The sequence below is a fragment of the Bidens hawaiensis genome, unplaced genomic scaffold, assembly GCF_021521415.1.
Source record: "Bidens hawaiensis isolate Kalapana, Puna unplaced genomic scaffold, B.hawaiensis_p1.1 tig00015554_1, whole genome shotgun sequence".
NCBI lineage: Eukaryota > Viridiplantae > Streptophyta > Magnoliopsida > Asterales > Asteraceae > Bidens > Bidens hawaiensis.
The window spans coordinates 147,216-169,594 of NW_027492393.1; the positions used below are offsets into that span (position 1 = coordinate 147,216).

The 22,379-nt window shown below is 36.5% G+C and overlaps 2 pseudogenes across 2 annotated transcripts; one reads left to right on the top strand and one right to left on the bottom strand.

Moving 5' to 3' along the window:
- The first annotated feature begins 4,659 nt into the window (after positions 1-4,659).
- On the top strand, positions 4,660-6,923 carry LOC143549383 (putative kinase-like protein TMKL1; annotated as a pseudogene). The gene is made up of 2 exons (XR_013138129.1): positions 4,660-6,065; positions 6,153-6,923. The product of XR_013138129.1 is annotated as a putative kinase-like protein TMKL1 (transcript).
- LOC143549384 (putative pectate lyase 8) lies at positions 6,883-14,673 on the bottom strand (annotated as a pseudogene). Its single transcript, XR_013138130.1, has 6 exons — positions 14,615-14,673; positions 11,735-12,376; positions 11,543-11,646; positions 11,320-11,458; positions 10,818-11,227; positions 6,883-6,968 (listed from the first exon to the last, which is right to left on the bottom strand). The product of XR_013138130.1 is annotated as a putative pectate lyase 8 (transcript).
- Between the last annotated feature and the right edge of the window lie 7,706 nt (positions 14,674-22,379).

A 22,379-nucleotide genomic window follows, 5' to 3' on the forward strand; every position in this document is an offset into this window, starting at 1 on the left:
ACGAAGTGGACATGATGACAACTTCTTCCAGTCTATACGGGTAGTATTGCCTATATAAGAGCCATATAAGGTTCAAACACCTGACAATCTGCTACACAAAATGACAAAATTCTACACCTATATTGCTGATAAGTTGTATAACCCTTATACAAAGGCTTGGGTTATACATACACCATGTTGGTTATTCATACACCAGGGTAGAGGTGGTCAAAAAAACCGGTCCCCGAACCGGTTTGCCGGTTTAAACCGGAAACCGGTTATTTAAAAAACCGGTTTTTTTAAAACCGGTTTACAAACCGCCGGTTTGTATATCGGTTATACTTTTTCGAGCCCAAACCGGTTTTCAAACCGGTTATAAAAAAAACCGGTTTTTTAAATTAACCGGTTACTAAAAAACCGGTTAACCGGTTTTTTTTAAAACCGGTTTATTACCGTTTTAGAAAAACCGGTTAACCGGCTTTTTAGTAACCGGTTAACCGGTTAAAAACCGGTTTAATGCCGTTGAGAAACGGATATATAGCAGTTTTTTTCATTTTTTGACCGTTTTTTTTTATTTACCATTCTACCCCCACAAACATCTATATATAGTTTAGGTTGGGTATTGGTTAGAACACACTCGATTATACTACTCCAAACGCTCCAAACGCTCTAAACGTTTATTTCATACGCGATTATTTGGTTATCTCACGCTCTATTATACCACATTACCACTCCATACGCTCTTATTTCGTAGTCGATTATCATGGCCTCCCAAAGTGCTGCTTCATCCGTCAACATGGGTGCCTCGAACACGGGAGAAACGGTCGTTCGGGTCATCCCCACGAAACGAAACCAAGATGTTTGGCAACATTTCGACCTATGCGAAATGTCTAACGGTAGCCAAAAAGCTCGATGCAAACATTGTTTGAAGTTTTATGGCAAAGATGCAAACTCCACTTTAAAAGCGCATGTACAAAGGCCCTTTTGCAAGGCCTTGAAGGACGAATCGGGAAGTAGTTCGCAGCCGGAGATGACGAATCAAGGAACAGTGTTTACGTACGACCTTGAAGCGGTACGTCAACAGTTTTCAAACTTTGTGATTCAAAATACACTTCCTTTCAACCACTTCGACAACCCTCAATTCACGGAGATGATGCAAAAGTATGTTCAACCACGCTACCAACACGTAAGTCGTTCGACCCTTAGAAGAGATTGTCTTAAAGCTTGGAAAAACGCTAAATCCGAACTAATTTCATACTTTTCAAACTTACAAACTGGTGTAAACTTAACAACGGATGTGTGGTCGGTACCTAATGGTTCGCCCGACTCATACATTTGTGTGACGGCTCATTGGGTTGACCCCGAGTCGTGGCAAATGATGAAACGAACCGTTGCGTTTCAATTGTTTGATTACCCGCACACGGGTAGAAATATTTTTAAACTCTTGGATAAAGTCATTCGACAATACAAGATTGAACATAAAATCTTTTCAATTTCGTTTGATAACGCGTCCAACAATACGGCCGCGGTTGGCCATTTAAAATTAAAGTATAAACCTATTTGTGATGGAGCGTTTTTTCATAGCCGATGCATTGCACATATTATCAACTTGGCCGTGCAAGATGGGTTAAACGTGATCGAAACGCAAAGAAACAATTTTAAAAGAATGTTACGAGATGTTTTTAGCAACAATAAAACATTTTCAAGATACAAAAAATTTTGTGTAGAAGCTAATTGTCAATGGTTGGGGCCAAATTGGGATTGTCCAACAAGATGGAACTCGACTTGTGATATGTTTGAGAAAGTCATCCAACAAAAAGAATCACTAGTTGCGTTTCATCAAATTTTGTCAAGTAGGGGTAAATGTGCACCGTACGATCCTAGAAACTGGTTATTGATTGAGATCGTTACGGATGTCCTTCAAATTTTTAAATCTTGCACAACTAGTTTATCCGGGGTTTACTATCCAACTAGCCCCATTGCTTTACCAAAAATTGCTGTCATGTGCACAAAGTTGAGTGAACTACATTGTAGGGGTGCACCTTATTTTGATATGGGTGTAAAAATGAAAGAAAAATTTAGAAAATATTTTCAACAACTACCCGCTGTTTTGACATGTGCTGCTGCGTTAAACCCTTGCATAAATGTTGGTGGTGTTGAAGCTTTAATAGAAAAAATTTGTGATGAGCTAGAGTTAAACGACGATCAAAACCCCTATTATAAGCAAACTTTAAAGAATGCTTTCAACACCACCTTGTATAACATGTATGATGTTTACCTTACAAAATACGGGTCGTCTTCCCAAATTCATGACTCGTTAAGAGCTGTTGCCCAATCCCAATCCCAAACCGACCTTGAAATGGGGATGTACTACATGATTTGGGAAGACGCCGGTAAACGTCAAAAGGTAAACACCCCAAGCAGTGAACTTGGAAGGTATGGTGGTACCAACTTTGTGAAACACATGACTCCAGATGAATTTAGAAGTCTTGATTTGCTGGCTTGGTGGAGAGGTAAGGAGGATGAGTTTCCGATCCTCGCCGCCATGGCCAAAGATTTACTAACGGTCCAAGCTTCCACGGTAGCTTCGGAGTCTGCTTTTTCTGTTTCTGGCAGGGTTATATCGATTAGGAGGACTCGACTCACTCCACCAGCTGTAGAGATGTCGATTTGCTACAAGGATTACTTGGACTCTTTAGATAGGGCACAACATCAACGCTCACTCGAGGGGGAAATGGACTATGAGGCGGGCTTGTATGAAGACGAGGTCAATCAAGGACACACTCAACCAATGACCGATGAAGAAGCCGCGTACGACGATTACCTAAGGAATAGCTCGGGATCGGGTAGCGAAGAAAATAATGAGTAAGAAACAGCAAGTTGTTAATGTAATCGTGTCTAAGCATTCTTTAATGTTTGTATTTTTGAGTTATGAATATGCGATAACGATTTAATGTTTGTATTTTTAATGTAAAAGCTATAAATGAAAGTTATGTGTTTTTAATCTTCCAAGCAAAGAACCGTAACAACGAAAGCAAAGAATGGAGTCAGTCCGTTTTGCCTTGTAGTTACCGGTTTGCCTTGTAGTTACCGGTTTGTTTATACTGTGAAAAAATAATGGTTATTTAAAAAAAAAAAAAAAAAAAAAACCGGTTAACCGGTTAGACCGGTTATTAAAAAACCGGTTGATAAAAAAACCGGTTTATTAACCGGTTCTAACCGGTTCCTAAACCGGTCCTAACCGGTTTGACCGGTTATGGTTTTCATACACAAAAACCGGTTATTAACCGGTCCGGTTATTAACCGAACCTGTTTTTTTCCGGGACGAAAAAAACCGGTCCGGTTAATAACCGAACCGGTTTTTTTAAAAAAACCGATTTGTGAACCTCTACACCAGGGTAGCCTATACGAGTCGTATATGCTCCATACGACTCGTATAGGTGCAGAGTCAAGTTATTTTCAAGCATAAGTGTCAGGTTTTATTCTTTTGTATCGTATAGCCCATATACGACTTGTATAGGGCTATATGACTCGTATAGAGTCTATTTGACTCGTATAGTTTTTTTTTCAATTTTAAAATTACATAATATTAAAAATAACACATGAGTTGGTTACAAAATAAAAATATACATAACAACCTACATACAACATGAGCGTTTCAGGGCAACAACTTTTTAGTTTCATTTGTTAGTGTAGATGTTTTGGCTCGTGTGTAACTCAGCTTTTTAAATATAGCCTTTATAATTTATAATATTATAGTTGTTTAATGCCTTATAGACACATGAAATAAAATTTGTCGGGTGACACATTATTTAACGTATTTAAATACTTTATCTTCATTTTTTTACTCTAATTGATTGCGCTTGTAAAAGAAAAACTTTTTAAACATAAATAAGCAAAATTATAATAATCCATACGCGATAATTAATTAAGCAACCAAACAAACATGTAATCATAAGGACCAAAACATAATATCCAAAACAAAAGTTCCCAAACATAAGGTCCAAAACATAAAGTTCAAAATACATCAACATCTAAACACCCGATGATAAAATAACGACTACAAGTTCAAAATACATCAACGTCTAAACACCCGATGATAAGAGTCGTATAGGGGTCGTATACCTTCTATACGAGTCGTATAGACCAGAAAAGTAATTAAATATCTCTGGTCATAGTACATGCTGACATGCTGTGTATACGAGTCGTATAGACCTTATATGGGTCGTATAGGTCAGACGAGTTATATAGGCTATACGAGCTGGAAAATCTATACGGCTCGTATAGGGTCTATACGGCTCGTATAGACCGCAAAAAGCAGCCACACTGACACGTTCGTACAGAAGTCAATAAGTTAGGCCTATACGACTCGTATAGAACAAATAGAAGCTGTATAGCCTTATTCTCACGTAGGGGCTGATGTATGCATAGCATCACCCTATACAAACCGTGAACATTAAACATGCATGATATTCAAATAAGTTACGTGATCAAGTTAAAAGCCCAAAATGACCCGTTACTTGTAACACGCACCCACCTCCTACTCTCAACCGTCCGATCATCATCCAACGGCCAATATTTAAAGAACCACACCCCCATCATTTCAAATATTTTCCTCGCAAATCAAAACCACCAGTTTCACTTTCACAACTTCCCACAATCACTCACTCTGCATCATCAATGGCGGTTCCATTTCTCCTTCTCACCTTCTTCTTCTTCTTCTTCTTCTTCTTCACACTCACACACTCTTCACCATCACACGACATCACACTCCTCCTCACCATAATCAAACCATCAACCCAAGGCACCACCATCACCACACCAAACTTAATACTCTCCTCATGGAACACCACTACCCCATTATGCCAATGGCGTGGTCTCAAATGGGTCTTCACCAACAAAACCCAACTCAACTGCACACCACTCTCTTCACCAAACTGGTCTAACCTCACTCTCTTTACAAAACCCATCTCTTAATCTCCTCTCTCTTCAACTCCCATCAGCCAATCTCTCCGGCCACATCCCGCCGGAGCTTGGTGACCTTCAAACCCTTCAAAACCTTTACCTTTCGTCCAATTCAATCACGGGCCACATCCCAATTGAACTCGGATACAGTTCTTCCTTACAAGATATTGATTTCAGTAACAATTTGTTATCCGGGTCGGTCCCGGTTTCCATTTGGAATTTGTGTGATAATGGTAAATTAATTTCGTTTCGGGTTCATGGTAATTTGTTAACCGGGTCGGTTCCGAAGCCCGGGTTGCCTGATGCTAGTTGTAATAGTTTAATGGTTCTTGATTTTGGGGGTAATTTGTTTACTGGGGGTGTTCCTGAATTTATTACTGGGTTTAGTGGGTTAAAGGAGCTTGATTTAAGTAATAATAAGTTTACTGGGTTGGTTCCTGAAGGTTTGGTTAAATTACAGTTGGAAAAATTGAATCTTTCTTATAATAATTTTAGTGGGGTTTTGCCTGATTTTGGTGGGTCAAGATTTGGGGTGGATGTGTTTGAAGGGAATGATGCTAGTTTATGTGGGCCCCCTTTGAAGAGGTGTGGGAGACTGTCGGGTTTGCGATCTGGTGTGGTTGCGGGTGTTGTGATTAGTTTGATGGCCGGTGTGGTTGTTATTGCGTCGTTGTTGATCGGATATTATCAAGGTAAGAAAAGGAATAGTTTTGACGAGGAGTATGAGGAGTTTAAGGATGTAGACGACGGTGATGATGATGGTGGTGGTGTTAGTGGTGTTGTTAGCGGTGATGGTGGTCAAGGGAGGTTGATTTTGTTTCAAGGGGGTGAGCATTTGACAACCGAGGATGTGTTGAATGCGACATGTCAAGTTATGGAGAAAACGAGCTATGGGACGGTGTACAAGGCGAAGCTTTCGGATGGTGGGACGATTGCGTTGAGGTTAATAAGGGAATCGAGTTGTAACGATTCAGGTTCGTGTATGATGGTGATCAAACAGTTGGGGAGAGTTAGACATGATAATTTGATCCCATTGAGAGCTTTTTATCAAGGGCAAAGAGGCGAAAAGCTTCTTATTTACGATTATCTCCCAAACCGAACTCTCGATGAACTTTTACATGGTATATTTATATGTTATATCCATTTATAGACTGTGTATGTGCTTGTTTAATTGATTGATTTATAATTATTATAATTATTGTTTACAGAATCAAAACCAGGGAAACCGGTCTTGAATTGGGCAAGGCGGCACAAGATTGCGTTGGCTATAGCCAAGGGACTTGCATATTTGCACACGGGTATGGACCCACCCGTTACACATGGCAACATACGGTCAAGAAATGTGCTTGTGGATGACCTTTTTGTGGCACGGGTCACGGATTTTGGGCTCTACAAACTAATGGGCCCGTCGGTGGCTGATGAAATAGTGGCACTTGCGAAAACCGATGGCTACAAGGCCCCGGATCTACAAAAGATGAAGAACTGTAATTCTAGAACCGATGTGTACGCGTTTGGGATCTTGTTGTTGGAGATTTTGTTAGGAAAAAAGCCTGGGAAGAACGAAGGGAAAGGAGAGCCTGTTGATTTGCCTTCGGTTGTTAAAGCTGCAGTTTTAGAGGAAACAACAATGGAGGTTTTTGATGTGGAGTTGTTGAAGGGGATTAGGAGTCCAATGGAAGAAGGTGTGCTGCAAGCATTGAAGCTCACAATGGGATGTTGTGCACCGGTCGCATTGGTTAGACCTTCGATGGACGAGGTTGTCAGGCAGTTGGAAGAAAATAGACCGCGTAACAGGTCGGCTTTGTATAGCCCTACCGAAACAAGAAGCGGGATCAGTACGCCCTTCTGAACTTTTCCTTTGCCTATTTGTTTGAAATGTTGTTAGCTTTAAACTTGTAATCGCTTGTGATCGATTATTTTGTTTATTCAAGGTTAATTTTACACGTAAATCCTTATATGATCGACAAAAACATATCCGAACACTCTTGTGTTATTCCATATCGAATACTCACTCACTAAACATACTTAAATGTGACATCCGTAGCAAAACCGAGTACACCTTAGTACTTACAAACTCGAATAAGCGTTTAACCGCTTATTGCGTAACGAACAAACAAATAACCAAACGGGTCTGGTTATGGTCCGGATATCCCAGGGTGCCATCTATAAGTGATATATGATCTATGCAAGCTAAAATATTAGTAATATGGCCTTAGTTCGATAGCAAACAAAACGAGGTACACTATATTCATTACGTAACAAGTAAACGATAAATCGGTTAATTCGTAGTGCTTAAACGAGTAACCGACCGATACTAATTATGACCCGTATACATACTGAGGGGTCATATACGAGTTATATATATGTTATAGAGGCTAACATATTGATATCTAGGCTCCGGTACGTTTAAAACTCTTTAAACGAAAAAGGTTTCGTTTATCGATACCCTATAAGCTTAAACGCAATCGTTAATATCAAAACAAGCATTGTAGCATCTGTTAAGCCGAAAAAGACTTATAAAACACTTATATGACATGTTCTAAGCAATCCGTGAAAATATTTTGGAATTTTACAACGAGTCAGTACGTTTTTCTTATTTTACAAAAATAAGCTGAAAAACACTCGTTTTTACGCTATTTCTCACACCCGAATTAATTTTCTTGCGAAAAACCGAACCCGAACTAAATTTGAAGTGGGCTTTTCATGTTTGGGCTTGTATAAATAGAGTAATGGGCCAAAACAGCCCATTATGGGCTCTTCTTGAATTCCGATCGGAATAGCCACCAAACATCACATCCTTTTTATATAACTTACTACCTAAGTTTAGTTATTCATTACAACTCATAATATTTGAAGTCCAAGCAGCTCTAACTCCTGCTCTATCAACCCTCCTTCAAAACTCTAGGTATCTTGATTATTTCATCATTTTTAACTTATAAACATGTTTTAGTTAGTTTTAAACATGTTTAACCATCCAAAAACCCTAAAAATCAAGTAAAACCATGTTTTGATGTTAAACATGTTTACAAATCAGGAACATATACTTTTTTGGTCAAAAACGCGGATTAGAACATGAATACAACGTTTTTACGGTTAGAAAGTTCGGTTTGAACCCAAAACCGAAACCCTAATTATCAAGGCTGTTACATGGATGATTTATGCTTGGTTTGATGTTATATGATATGTAGATATACTGAGTTTGCAACCCGAGACCCGGAAAGTCGTTTAAGCTAGCAAAATTCATCGAAAACCGACAAGGTAAACCCGTAACACTCGTTTAGGGGCTGTTTAGTATTAGGTTGTGACGTGCTTGTTGTTAGCTTGTGAAAACTTGCAGGGACATTAGGGATCATATAAATGAGTCCCTGTTCAAATTTGGTAATTTTTCGATAAACGGAGAATATTTGGTGAATTTATTTCCGTTTATGAGCGTTTATTTGGGAAAAATAGCTAAACATATTGAAAAATTATGAAACTTGGTTTTGGAGTTTAATATGTGATGGTAAGATCACTGGTAAAGTTTGGGAATCATTGGAAATGTCTAAGTATGGTTTGTGCAATCACGGCTTAACCGAATTTTAACAGTCGAAAAACGCACAAAAAGGCATTTTGTCAAAAGAGTTAGGTTCTGGAAATTTTGCAGGGGCTATGTAATAACATTGAGGCCATTTGTAAAAATTATCGGATTTTTCGGAGGTCGTTTGATATAAACGGGCCATTTATTACACGATTATAACCTATTAAATGAATTTTTATAAATAAATAAATAATCATAAAATTTCTGAAAATATTTTTATAAAATTCTCCATGTCTTAATGTATTTTAACAAAAATTTACATAATTTATATATAAATACATATTTAGTTATGATTAGTCAAAGATTTAAATTATAATTGTTTTAACGAAACCGGCAGTTTTGTGTTTAACGGACTGACTGGTATGTCAAAATGTCAAAAGTGGTCAAATATCATATTTTTGAATGATATTGATAAAAACGAACTTTTTACGAGAATTCCGGACAATTCGGGTGGATTGTGCGCGTTTTGTATAATCAAACCCGTGTGAAAACGGAAACGAACCCTGCGATCAAACCAGACACCGAAACCTTAAAATTCTTTCAAAAATCAAATCATTTTATCAGTCAATATAGTTACTTAAGTTTTATGTGATCTTACCTAATCCCGAAACGTATAAACGATCAACTGAGCTAGGCTCGGGAAACGGTGAAACTAAGCCAAATCCAGTTTTAAACATTTCATAGTATACAACGTCACAATCTAAGACTATGGTCATGTTCTGGGCCTAACAGTTATACCCAGATTATCTATACGGCCCGACTTAGCTTGAACACTGTACTAGTATTAACGATACGATACCGTTTATAGGAATCAGGCTATAAACGAGGCATCTGACTTATTGATACGTAATTTCCGTGCGAACTACGATAAGGTGAGTTTCATGACCCCACTCTTTAAACTATTTTACGAACTTTTGGGGTGGAAAGCATGTTTACACACGTTATCTATCTGAAAACGGTTCAAGATATAAAATATCTGAACATTTATATATGAAAAGTCCCTACAAACATAATGATTGACTACGTGCTGATGAAAGATGATTATTATCGTTGATTGATATATTGAGCGGAGATAATACGAATTGCAAAACATAATGAAATTACACGTGACAACATGTTTATACATACACATTGTGTAATGATAAACATAACTAATTTGGTAAACAACATGGTCTGTAATGGCCATGGGGATAACGTGGTCTATGATATTTATGGGGCTATTGTGGGCGGAAGGGTGGCCACAATAGTAACAAACTAAAGTTGAGTATGGCCTATGAGCCAAGTTCTGCTGCAACTTATTAAACTAAAGTTGAGTATGGCCTATGAGCCAAGTTCTGCTGCAACTTACTAAACTAAAGTTGAGTATGGCCTATGAGCCAAGTTCTGCTGCAACTTATAAACTAAAGTTGAGTATGGCCTATGAGCCAAGTTCTGCTGCAACTTATTAAACGAACTAACTTGATTATGACATGAATGTTAAGAAAATAATGTGATTATGCGTATTGTGGGCGGATGGGGAGCTACAGTATTTGGTGATACGTGATAAATACTATATGTGTATATGTGTCTATATACATGCTATGTGATTAGCCGTAGGAAATACTATGTGTAGAATATACTAATTATTTGCGTGTACACTATATAATGTTTGATGTTAACGCGAGACCGTTGTGGGCGGAAGGGGGGCCATAGTGGTTGAGTTTATGTGGAACCGTTGTGGGAGGAAGGGGGTCCACAGTGGTTGGTTAAACACGGAAATTGGAAACAGGTAGTACGAACAAACAACCACGATTTTACCGAAATTTCAAATTTATATTATAAACTTACATGTGTGCATATGCACACACAAGGATATGGCTGTACATATTTATACAAACGTAAACACATATTTTTACATACGCGCGTACATACAAACTATGACTGTGTGGTACGCAGAACTGATTTCGTTAAACTTATGAAACTCACCAACTATTCGTAGTTGACCTATTTTAACATGCTTTTCAGGTAATCAGATATGAGAAGTAATTTCCTGTGCGTTACGTGTCTGATTGGTGATTGATGTCATGGGCATTTGAGTTAGAAGTAAAGTAATTGAAGAATCGGTTTGATTGTATCACCTAGTTTGTAAAAGATGTTAGAACGATATAATATATTGTAAATTAGTTAGTAATGTTTCTTTATGAACAATGTATTTGATACCAGTTGTATCTGTTGCATTTCCGTTTTACGCTTCCGCAATTCGCTTAACGGGGTGTGACATTAAATGTTGATAACTGCTCTCTATCAAGAGAATTACATGTAAACTACATAAATTTACAGACTCGTGATAGGCTCGTAGTGTAACAATGCGGTTTTAATAATGGAAATGTGATTTGAGAACAATGCTTCTGGCGAGCAGAGCCGAGGTTGAACTTTTAACAATGGGACCAATAATTCTATAAATATAAAAAGATTATCTCCTTCTGTATTTCACCAAAATGAATCAATTTAACACTGTTTTCCTCTGCGGCAAGAAAGCGCACCCGCACTGGAGGTAAGAGTGGCAACCACAGAAGACGATTGAGCACTTAGGCTCGAAGCCTTTGCATAACTGTCTCCCGCGCCTGCACCCGATGGTGTGAAGTATGCACCATTCAACATTAAGTCTCCCTGTGATCTTCAATTCCAATTCTTCCATTTCCCGGTCGTTATCACTCTCTTTGTCACCTGGATCAAGTATACCGGACCAGCAATGGTGAGGTAATAAGATATTTTGAAGGAAATCAGAGAAAAAAAATAGATGGTTTTATTATTTATACCTCTTTCGCATTCGGGTCAGCTGGTGCAAGGTATCGGTTGCCTTCACTGTTAATGGTCGGGTTTGCACTGCCACCGATCTCATACATTTCCCAGTGTGTGTAGTCATTATTTACAACATGGAAATACCCATGTCTACACCTGAACTCACAAGCAAGATCACAGCATAAGCGGGTCGGGTTGGTTTGGTATCAGGTCATAACGGGTTCGTTAATTGTTACATACCTTGGCATTCTCTGAACAAGACCCTCTCCAAAATGGTTATAAGCAACCGTCACTTGCATAACCTTGTCGTGTGTGTACGAATCACTATGACCCAATAACATTACCTATGAACCGAAGCCAATAAATATTAGCTTCTTACTTGATTTCAGTTTATGCAAACATGTAGAATGGTTTAAACTTTATAGTTTATACCTCATTATGATGAGTGAATAAGTTATTAGAGATAGTAATAGCGGTTGAACCAATAATGGCGTCAATCAGACCGTCGGCACAGTTAGATAAAGAATTATGATCAATCCAAATATGACTTCCACCAAAGATCGAAATACCATCACCATCCGCCATAGTTCTCCAACCATAATGAGTAGGCGAGCTTCGAACCATAGCATTACCGGTCCGCTTGCAGTCATGAATATGCAAACCATGTATAATAATATTTGTAACATATTGGATTGTGATACAAGCTCCATTTGCAATATGAACATTAACTCCACGAGCATCAATTGTTTTGAAACTGTTCATGATCAGTTCTTGTTTTCAGGTTATAACCATGTCTCGTTTAAAGACAATCCATAACGGTTTGTCTTGGATGACAGCGTATCTTAGGGTTCCGGGTTTAGGGTTTACAGCGTCATCGTCGTTAGGGTTGGTTACGTAATAATATTTACCGTCACGACCACCGATCGCGTTCCGTCCAAACCCGATTGCACATTCTGCTAGGCGCTTGCGGTGGCGTTGCCAGTTTTGTCACACCGCCAACAATCGTCGATCGGGTTTCCAGTGCCACATGAGAAGTAACCTAGTTTCCTTCTCTCTGTGCTGTTAAGAATGCTCCTGTATATTTTGTCAAAACCACCATGCTTTTAGTAATCCGTTTATTATATTGTAATGTATCAGGCTTCTAATATAGACTTATAGAGTGCCACAAAATAAGTGTCAAAATTAAATGGGTTAAAATCAGTTTGCTGAACTTGTTTGGTCCGTTTGGAGGCTTAAATATAAGGTAAACGAGTTGAGTCGTTCGTAAGCTGCTCAAGATAGATTCGCTAAAAGGTTGAACCTAGTTGATAATAAATGTGTTTGAACCCGGGTGTGAGTCTAAACCGAAGCATGCTTACTAAGTGAGGCGGAGTCCGGGGTCTTTATATACCAAGTTTGACTAGCCTTGGGAGCTCAAACGAGTTTATTATTTATATAAATTGTAATTATATATGAATATGATAAACAACTAAAATATAAGTGTGCGCGCGTAAACTATTATAAACACAGAGAAAAATAATTATGTTTTATTCATAAAAAATAATAAATTAATAAATATGCAGAGCATGAGCTAAGTTCGAGTTCAGAGAAGAGTCCGAACTTGAACTTTAAATATAAAGGTCAAGTTTAATACTCTTCAAAGTTAAACAAGACAGCTTGACTTCAGTTTGACACATTTGTAAGAAAAATATCTATGAAAATTGACATCCACATCCCACCATTGTTAATTTGTTACCCGAAGGAAGAAAGTGATGTAAATATACCATAAAAGACAAGTGATGTAAATATACCATAAAAGACACTAGTCATGTTGAGTTTCAAACCTCTAGTTATTATTACTACTTTGTTTTCATCATTTATTAAGGGACTTTGTTTTTAATCTTTTATATGCAAGTATATATCATAAAGGAGTGAACAATATTGGCAGTGGGTCAATATATATATGAGGAGTATCAACAACACTCATACGGACTCTACGGAAACTACATGACTTTCTTGACAACCAAATAAATGCTGCTAACTAGTCATGTAGTGATGACATTAATAATAATTGTTGGATCTAGCTAAATTGTAACGTCGGTGAGGTGAAATGTTTATATATACATAATAAATCAGAAAGGTCATTAAATGTAGACATGGAAGTGTCGACTTAATAATATTTTCCCACGAGACTTTGCAGGCCAGATCTGCTTGCTAGACCAGTTTGTGGGGTCGGGTCAAAGTGGTGTTTAGCAATCGAATTTAATGTACATGCATGCAGAATTCATGATTGTTTAGGTAAATATGGTAACACGTGAAGATTGTATTTATGGGGATTCAAAGTTTGGTTGAATCAGAATATAAATGCTTACTGCTATACTGTTTTTATTATTAGTCACCAGACATGGATCATGTGAATATAATAATGTCAAGAAAACGAGGAGGATTATATAAAGGAGGATGAATAACAGGGAAAAGGAATAAAAGCCTAATCACATTTCTAAGAATCATACTTTTTGATGATTTTTTTTTTGTTTTTTTGTTTTTTGATAAAACATTCTGTTATAATATCAAATATCGTCGTTTTCTTATAGTGTGATCATACAGTATCGTATTTATAAGTTACAGACATACATTGTCGTGATGGACTAAATAAACGTGAAACCAGAGAAATTGTTATTGTATATTAAATACATGATCTTAAGGGATCAACGGGTCATGTGAACAGATCACACTATTGTTATGCGCAAGGTTTAAAGTGTGAGATAGGTTACGGTAAATTTGAGGATACCCTATGACCATTCATTACGCAAGGTTTAGGGGGCTTTCGTCTATACATAGGACATCCATCGGCGTTGACTAGTTATTATTTAAATAAGAAAAATAATACTCCGTATAATGTATCTTGAGTGGAATTATATTAAATAGTGCGTACTTTATATAATTGTATAGACAAATGTATTACTTAGATTGCTTATAAAATACAGTACTATATGTTTATATAATTATATATAAACACCGGCATGATACTACCGATATCACTCGGTTTAGGTAATAGCGGAAAACCATGTGGTTTTTTTATGAAAAGCTATTATGCCACATGTCACCTTTAACTCTAAATCGATGCTAACATATTTTTTTTGCATTAATGTTTATACCTCGTTTTTAATATTTGTAATTCTACCTTTTGAATATATAATACCAAGATTAAATTGTATATATGTCACTATTAAGGAGATAAACATATATTTAATCACATAAATGACGCACATGCCCGAATATTAGAAATTAGAGAAAACTAAACTAAAAAAACAAATAAATAAAAATGCTCACATTTGAACCATGGAAGCTACCATTTCTGGATCATCAACAGCATTATCATTCCTTTCCATGGTGGTAAATCTGTTATCACTCAAATTAATGTATTAATGCTTAAGGCTTTTAACAAAGAAATCACACGCGACATGCTTGAATTAAGGGTAACTAACCTATCTACATTCGTCGAGTTTCTTGTTAAGCTTTGCAACTCATCTTTATTATCACTGAAAACATTAATGAATCAAATAAGCCTATGTTAAAAGCAATAATCAATTTGATATAAAAATCAAACAAACAATATTCACCTGGAAACAACATTGTCACTAGCACAAATCGCAACAACGAATAATAAACCGAGTGTGACAAATCTTAGAAAGTGCGACATTATTGATATATTTAAAGAACAACCTCACTCTGCTTCTAAATATTTGTATGTTGAGTCACTCTTTCTCTCTCTAGAATAAATTAGTAGAGAAAGAAGAAGAAAAATAAGAATGAGAAGAGAAGGGTCAATTGTCAAATAGATTGCAAAGCAGAGGAGTCATATAAATACGATGATGGAAAAGTGTAGTTTGGTTAATTATCTACCATGGTTAGGTGTTCTCACACTCACACCCTAGTCAAGTAGGATTTAAGTCATTCACGAAATGTTTATAAGCTACACTAGATCTATATACATTGTTTTATTTAATACAAAAACATATATATATTACGTAACACCATATCTTAGTCATGAATAAAATGATAATCATCTAGTTTTGTTTATTGACTTGGATAACTAATATTATATATTTTATATGTATTTTTTTCTATTAAATGATAATAATACAATTCTATAGTCCTCTTATAGATTTTTAACACTTTATGCTTAAATAAATAAAAAGAGCTCTTATAGTCTTATGGGATAACCCCTCATTCAAACCACATAAGGTTTGGTCCTACAACTCGATGGTTAATTGTCACCACTTGAGGTTAACCATCTTAAGCATTAGCCAACACAACTTTCGGGTATGGATACTTTTTAAGTCCGAAACACTACATACTAAATGTATCGAGTGGGTTACACCTTTAAATAAATTTCCACCTGAACTACACCTTATGGTTGCAAATGTACAATGTATGATCACTACGATGATCATATCGTACTACAATATATATGTAGATGCCAAATTCACTTTACTTATGTAAGCATGTAATGAACTCCAATCTATGTACTCTATAAAATATGCATATACTCTCATATTATTACTTTATATTTGTTTAAAGATAGCATACTTTTTTTTCTCAACTCAAAGCTTGACAATGAAACATATAATGCCTTTGAAAATAATATCGATGATCTTTTCAATACCATAGGAGGACCAAAACTTTTAACATCAAACACACAAGACACTACTACACATCTATATCAACCATAATCAACATTATGAAGAATCTCAAGTGCATGTTCCAATTCCTTGTAAACAAATTTAAGTTGATCAATCAGGCATATGTTGATGTCAAATCTAAAGGGTCGTTGCCGCGGGTCGGTTTTAAGAGGAATGACTCTTTTAAAGGGAATTAAATATCATTAAAAGAATTTAAATATGAAATTGACTTTTGTCAAATAAATTGAAATGTGTTAGAAAGGAATTGGAATTTATGTGCATTTAATTAACAAAATTAAACTATAGCACCAAGATAACAAAAACTATAATTTCCTCAATAAAATATAAGATAAAATAAGTCATCATATACAAGGCTATTTACTCATATGTTACTCCGGTCCATGTCACCAGAATATATTTTATAGGAGTGCCAAGAGATATTTAATGTGAAATTAGTTATATTATTTTAATTTTTAACATATAACCTATTGATATAGTTGTGTCTACTTCTAGAAAGCAATTAATTGCGACATGTGCCATTAACTTAATAATTGAATCAATCTTCAAATCAATGTTTGTGAATTTTATACTTGTTTTAATACTTCCCACGTGTTCTCCATATTTTCTCTTTCACTTTGACTTTATATAGCAACATCGACATATGATACCATCAGAAAATTATAAATGTAAGCATCCCAACCTCTTATGATTTAGTTTTCCTTTTAAGTTGTTTAATATATAATAGGTTATTGACCCGTGGACGTCACGGGTGGAAAAATATAAATAATGTAACATTCACACTTTTTTAGCATCACGTGAAACATAAATAATGTAAAAACATAACATTTAACTAAAATAACATCCATTTTATAATTACAAATTAGTAAATAGTTTCTTATAAACTACATTTGTAGTTTTATTTTTAACTTATCTTCCTTGTCTAATATAAGCATTTTAACACTATCTCTACTCTTCACTCGTGATAAAGCCATGACCATGTGTAAAAACCGGTTCTCGCATGTATATGCCAACTCTTGCTAGTGATTGGCCTTGACTTTTATTAATGGTCATTGCAAAACAAACCGCAACAGGAAATTGTCTTCGTTTTAATTTGAATGGCAGTTTCTTATCTGAAGGAGTTAGACCACTACGAGTTATATAAGTGCGAAACCCAATGTTAGTACCTGAAATAACCTTTACTTCGATAAAACGCCTCCCCAAGTTAATTACTTGTAATCTGGTTTCGTTAAACCGTTCTTCTGATCTATATTCCTTAGTAATATTATTGGCACATCAACTTTTAGAACCAATATATGATTAAGCATACCAGACATCTTTAAACCATTTAGAAAATTTGGTTAGTGTAATGATGGATCGAAACCAGGACCAACACCATTAGACTTTTCTATACTATCAGAACTGAGATGTTCAACTTCTTCTTCAGGAAACAAAGACAAAAATCTGTCATTAATGTCTTGGACAACCTCATTTAAAGGTGCAAGTATGACCCTTTCTTGAAAAAATTAAATATCATTAAAATTTTTCAATAATAATCGGATGAATCACTAATCAAAGATAATCTGGTATATCTATAATGGCGTTACCGTCATTGTCACCGCCAAGTTTTCCTTCACCAATCTCCAACAACCATTCGGCGAAATATACTGGTCTCTTCCAAATCTGATGCCTGACATCCGACCATTAACCTCATGTTTATTTTTAACCTAAGAACCTTGCATTTGGACCAAATGTGGGATGAACTAAGTGAAGCATTAACAATGTCACTACGTGATCCGTTTTGTACTACCGGTAGGATTTGTCTAAAATCACCTCCAAAAACAATAACTTTCCCCATAAATGGATGTTTGTAAGTGTTCGGTTACCACTTTTTAAAACATCTTTTAAAGTCCTATCCAAGGCTTCAAAAGCATGTTTATGTATCATAGGAGCCTCGTCCCAAATAATCAGATCCGTTTTACTCATTATGTTGAAAATATATGGATTCCTTGTTATTGAACATGTAGAATCCTCAGTTAGATTTATAGGAATTAAAAATCTAGAGTGAGCGCTTCTACCTCCCTCAAGTAACAAAGATATACCGCTGGAGGCAGTGTTTAAAACTATTTTAGCTTTAGATCTTATGGAAACCGATAATGTCTTCCAAATAAAAAGTTTTCCCCGTCCCTCCATAACCGTACACAAAGTAAATACCCCCTTCTTTGGATCAATTGCTTTCATCATTTCATTATACACATCTCGTTGGTCAGCCGTTAATGAAATAAAAAGTCGTTGAAACTCATCAGTCATGACTTGTGTATCATAAGCTAGCTCCTCGTTCATAAAACGATTTGTTGATGCAACGATAGAATCCTCATCAGGGAAAGGCATTGTAGGAAATAACGCAGAGTATAATTATTTCGGAGTAGGAAGTTTTGAATTTCAAGTAATGTGAGGTTCTTTAGTTGTGCCTCTAAAAGCACCAAATCTATAACGAATCACAACAGAATAAAACTGAGTATTTAACTAAACATATTTGGTAATGTCTTAAAGTATTTAAAAAGATAAGAAATTCTAATTATTTGATACCTGGATTTTTTTGCTCATTTTGTTGTTTATAAAGAATGCCATCAATTAAATACGGCCAAGTCTTTTCCCATACATCATCCGGTCTAGATAAACTATATGTGATTAACATTATAGCAAATAAACTTCGTAAATAATAACCACTTGCAGTATGACTTGCTTCTTCAATAGCTTCTGTATACTCGTTTTCATCATCTAAAAGGTCTCTTTTATAACAAGCATCTCTATAAGTAGCACACACTTCGCCATCAACAGTACGAATATCTTCAAAGCACGTAGGGTCTCTAACCTTGTTTAACAAAATTCTTAGATAGTATGCTTCATTGAAAGATGGAGGAACATGATGAACACGACCAATAGAGAAACCTCGTTTATGTAGGTCCCAATGTCGTTCATCTTTTTTCCAAACAAATTTTTTTGGAAACTCAATATATGTTAGCGTTCGAGCAAGACCATATTCTCATTACACTCCATCCAAGCAGTGAATCTTGAAGAACCAACAGTCGGCTTGTTTAAAACATCTTCCACACCATCATCATCTACGAACACAAGTGTTTGTTGTTCAGGTAAATGAAACGGGAGCCGGGTAACAGAAGGAACTCTATAACGGACGTCAAAAGAAAAAAAATTCTTCATGCAGCCTCACATGCAGATTGTAACAACTCGGGTTTTCGTTTACTTTATCAATGTCTAATACCCGACCTGTTTTCGTCTTCGGGTAATTTAATCAACTAATTATATTATACAAGATACACCCTCATCCTTACTTTAATCCCTATATGTTTCCACATTAAAGTTCAAGGACTAAAATGCAAGTTTTACCGAATAATATCCAAACCCAACATCCAAACCCGTGTACCCTATTCCATGACCCGATTAAGTTTCGTGGACCACAATTTTCGTTGTATAATTGGTAATTGGATCTTAGATCACGTTAATCACGCTCTAATCAGTTCACCGACGCATTTAATTTGGAAAAAAACGAATCTGTTATAATGCGAATTTCTTATATTACCTAGCGGCCAAACCCGTTCATCAAAATACACGTAAATGACCACCATAATGCAATTAACCTTGCAGATATGATCTCCTAAACATCGACAACTGAAACCCCATATTCAATTTCATTTTTATAATCCGCAAGTACCTGTTCGTGGCCATCTTTGGCCGTCGTCTTCCTTACGGCGTTTATCATCAATTACTCGCTGTTTCAGGTAATTAAAACATGTAGTACGATCGTCTTTAAGCTATTTATATAAGCCCTAACTTTAATCAATCGAATCTTGAACGATTTAATCAATTGTAGTTTCTAGGGTTTATATCATGTAAGCCCCCAAACCGGTAGCCCTACTTTAGCGTCGGATTTACTCATAAACACAGTTCTTGCAATCAGAGTTAATTAAAACTTCCGCGGAAACGTTTACTTGAAGCATTCGTTACAAAACATTCAATCTCTTCTCTGCTACTATAAAACAAATCATTATATTTAAAACATCTTTTCTTCCATCTTAAGATGCCAGCCATTCAATCCATGCCATGTGCCATCCTCATGCTAGTTCTTTGGTCTGATCACCTGCGTGCATACTAAAAGTCAGCTACGCTGAGTGAGTTCTAGTTAATCAAGCAACTTATCATACAACCACTACATGCATCATATACGTATCCGCAGACACGTAGTCCACTATCTAACCTGCTTACCTTACCACTTAGCCTCTTATTTACACCTACCACCTTGCCACTTTGCCACTTTAATAACGTATAACGTTATGCCACTTTGCCACTTTAATAACGTATAACGTTATGCCACTTTGCCACTTTAATAACGTAAAACGTTATGCCACTTTGCCACTTTAATAACGAAGGCACGTATAGGCTTACCCTACCACGTACTATCGTTATGCCACTAACACTCTTACTAGACTCTTGCCACTTCTAACACGCTCTACCTCTACTTGTCTACAACACACTTCATATCATTTACATATTAAGCAAGTCACATCAATCATACACACATAATAACGATGGCACGTACAGGCTTTCCCTATCACGCGCTCACGTTATACCACTAACACCCTTACTAGACTCTTGCCACTTCTAACACACTCCACCTCTACCTGCCTATATCACACTTCATATCAGTTCAGTATTTACGTAATAAACAAGTCACATCATAACATTCATACACACTATCAACCACTTGGAATTTACTATCCTTGGCGATACGTGCAATATCCGAAGATCGTTCACGTACCGACAAACATTATAAAATATATACCTCGTATAACATCTATAGCATACACTTACCACTTAAAGTAAGTATATTCACACTTCACATCGAGTATGCACACAGCCTCGAAAACATAACAAGGAAATGGGGCTAGAAACTCACCTGAACTCTACTTCTTCCTCCGATAGTTGTAAATCCCTTCTTTAACTGAGCTCGGCTGACTGTATAAGTTACACGTATCAATACCCGCCTGATTTAATCTGGTGGCCTAGTATTAGCTTACTTTTACTTATCGTTTTTAATTTATTTTCTAATCGAACTTAACTTTAGGCGAAGTTAAACCTTAAGCGAACTTAGCTTTAGGCGAAGTTAAACCTTAGGCGAACTTAGCTTTAGGCGAAGTTAAACCTTAGGCGAACTTAGCTTTAGGCGAAGTTAAACCTTAGGCGAACTTAGCTTTAGGCGAAGTTAAACCTTAGGCGAACTTAGCTTTAGACGAAGTTAAACCTTAGGCGAACTTAGCTTTAGGCGAAGTTGTCATCAGGCGAACTTAGCTTTGCAGGCGAAGTTCATCAGGCGAACTTAGCTTGCAGGCGAAGTTGTCGGCTGCAGCTACTGTTCGTCCTTAATCATCTTCATTTCTTAACCAAATAACTCGATTTAGGTATCCACGGAATCGTCTGACCAGCGCCTACAAACCCCTACCATCAAATCGACCTAACATCGATGTTTAAAGGGTGCGATTTAGGCATATAGGTTACGGGTTCTTTTATCAATCAATTAACCCATCAAATCGTAACCATTTTCAGTAAGTTTAGCTTTGTTGGATTCGTTTTTACCATACAAACACAGATCTATCATTTCTATACTAATCCAAACCTAAATGAATAAGTTCTCGATATAAACGTACCGTAAATGAGTTGAACTACGAACACGAGCTGGTCTTGTTGCTTTGGTTCGTCACGACGATCTAGCACCAACGAGCTCGGGTCCTCGCCTTTGGATCTTGGTTCGGGTTATGTGTTTTGGGGTGTGTAGAGATTAGGATGGATAAATGGATGGAATGGAAATGATTTGGGTTTAAGGGGGTATTTATACTCCCTTAAGCCCATGGACTGAAGGCCCATATTTCCTTTTGGTCCTTATCTAATCCCATCTAACTATCCTACTAAGTCTTCATATTTTGCTATTATTATTATCGTTCCACTAACTCGTTTATTTCACCCGACAAAATAATATATTAAATATTACTTTAGAAATTTCGGGATGTTACATATCAATTTTGGGGGAATAAGGCAGTATGAGTTGTAAAGGTTGATTTCTGGATTGTAAACGTCTAAACACACTAGCCCAATGGCTGGTGTATGGGTGATTAGTTCTGTGAACTAGCTGGTGTATGGGTGATTAGTTCTGTGAACCGGCCAGGGGCGCGGGTTCGAGCCCCCCTGGACGCGGTTTTGATATTTTTTATTTTCTTTTTGTTCTTTTAAATGGTTTGTATAGTTATTATTATTTCTAAACATAAAATAAACACATTTTATTAAACCGGCATCTTGAAGTTACGTCTTTTGTAAAAACCTCGTTAAAAGCTTTCGTTTACGTA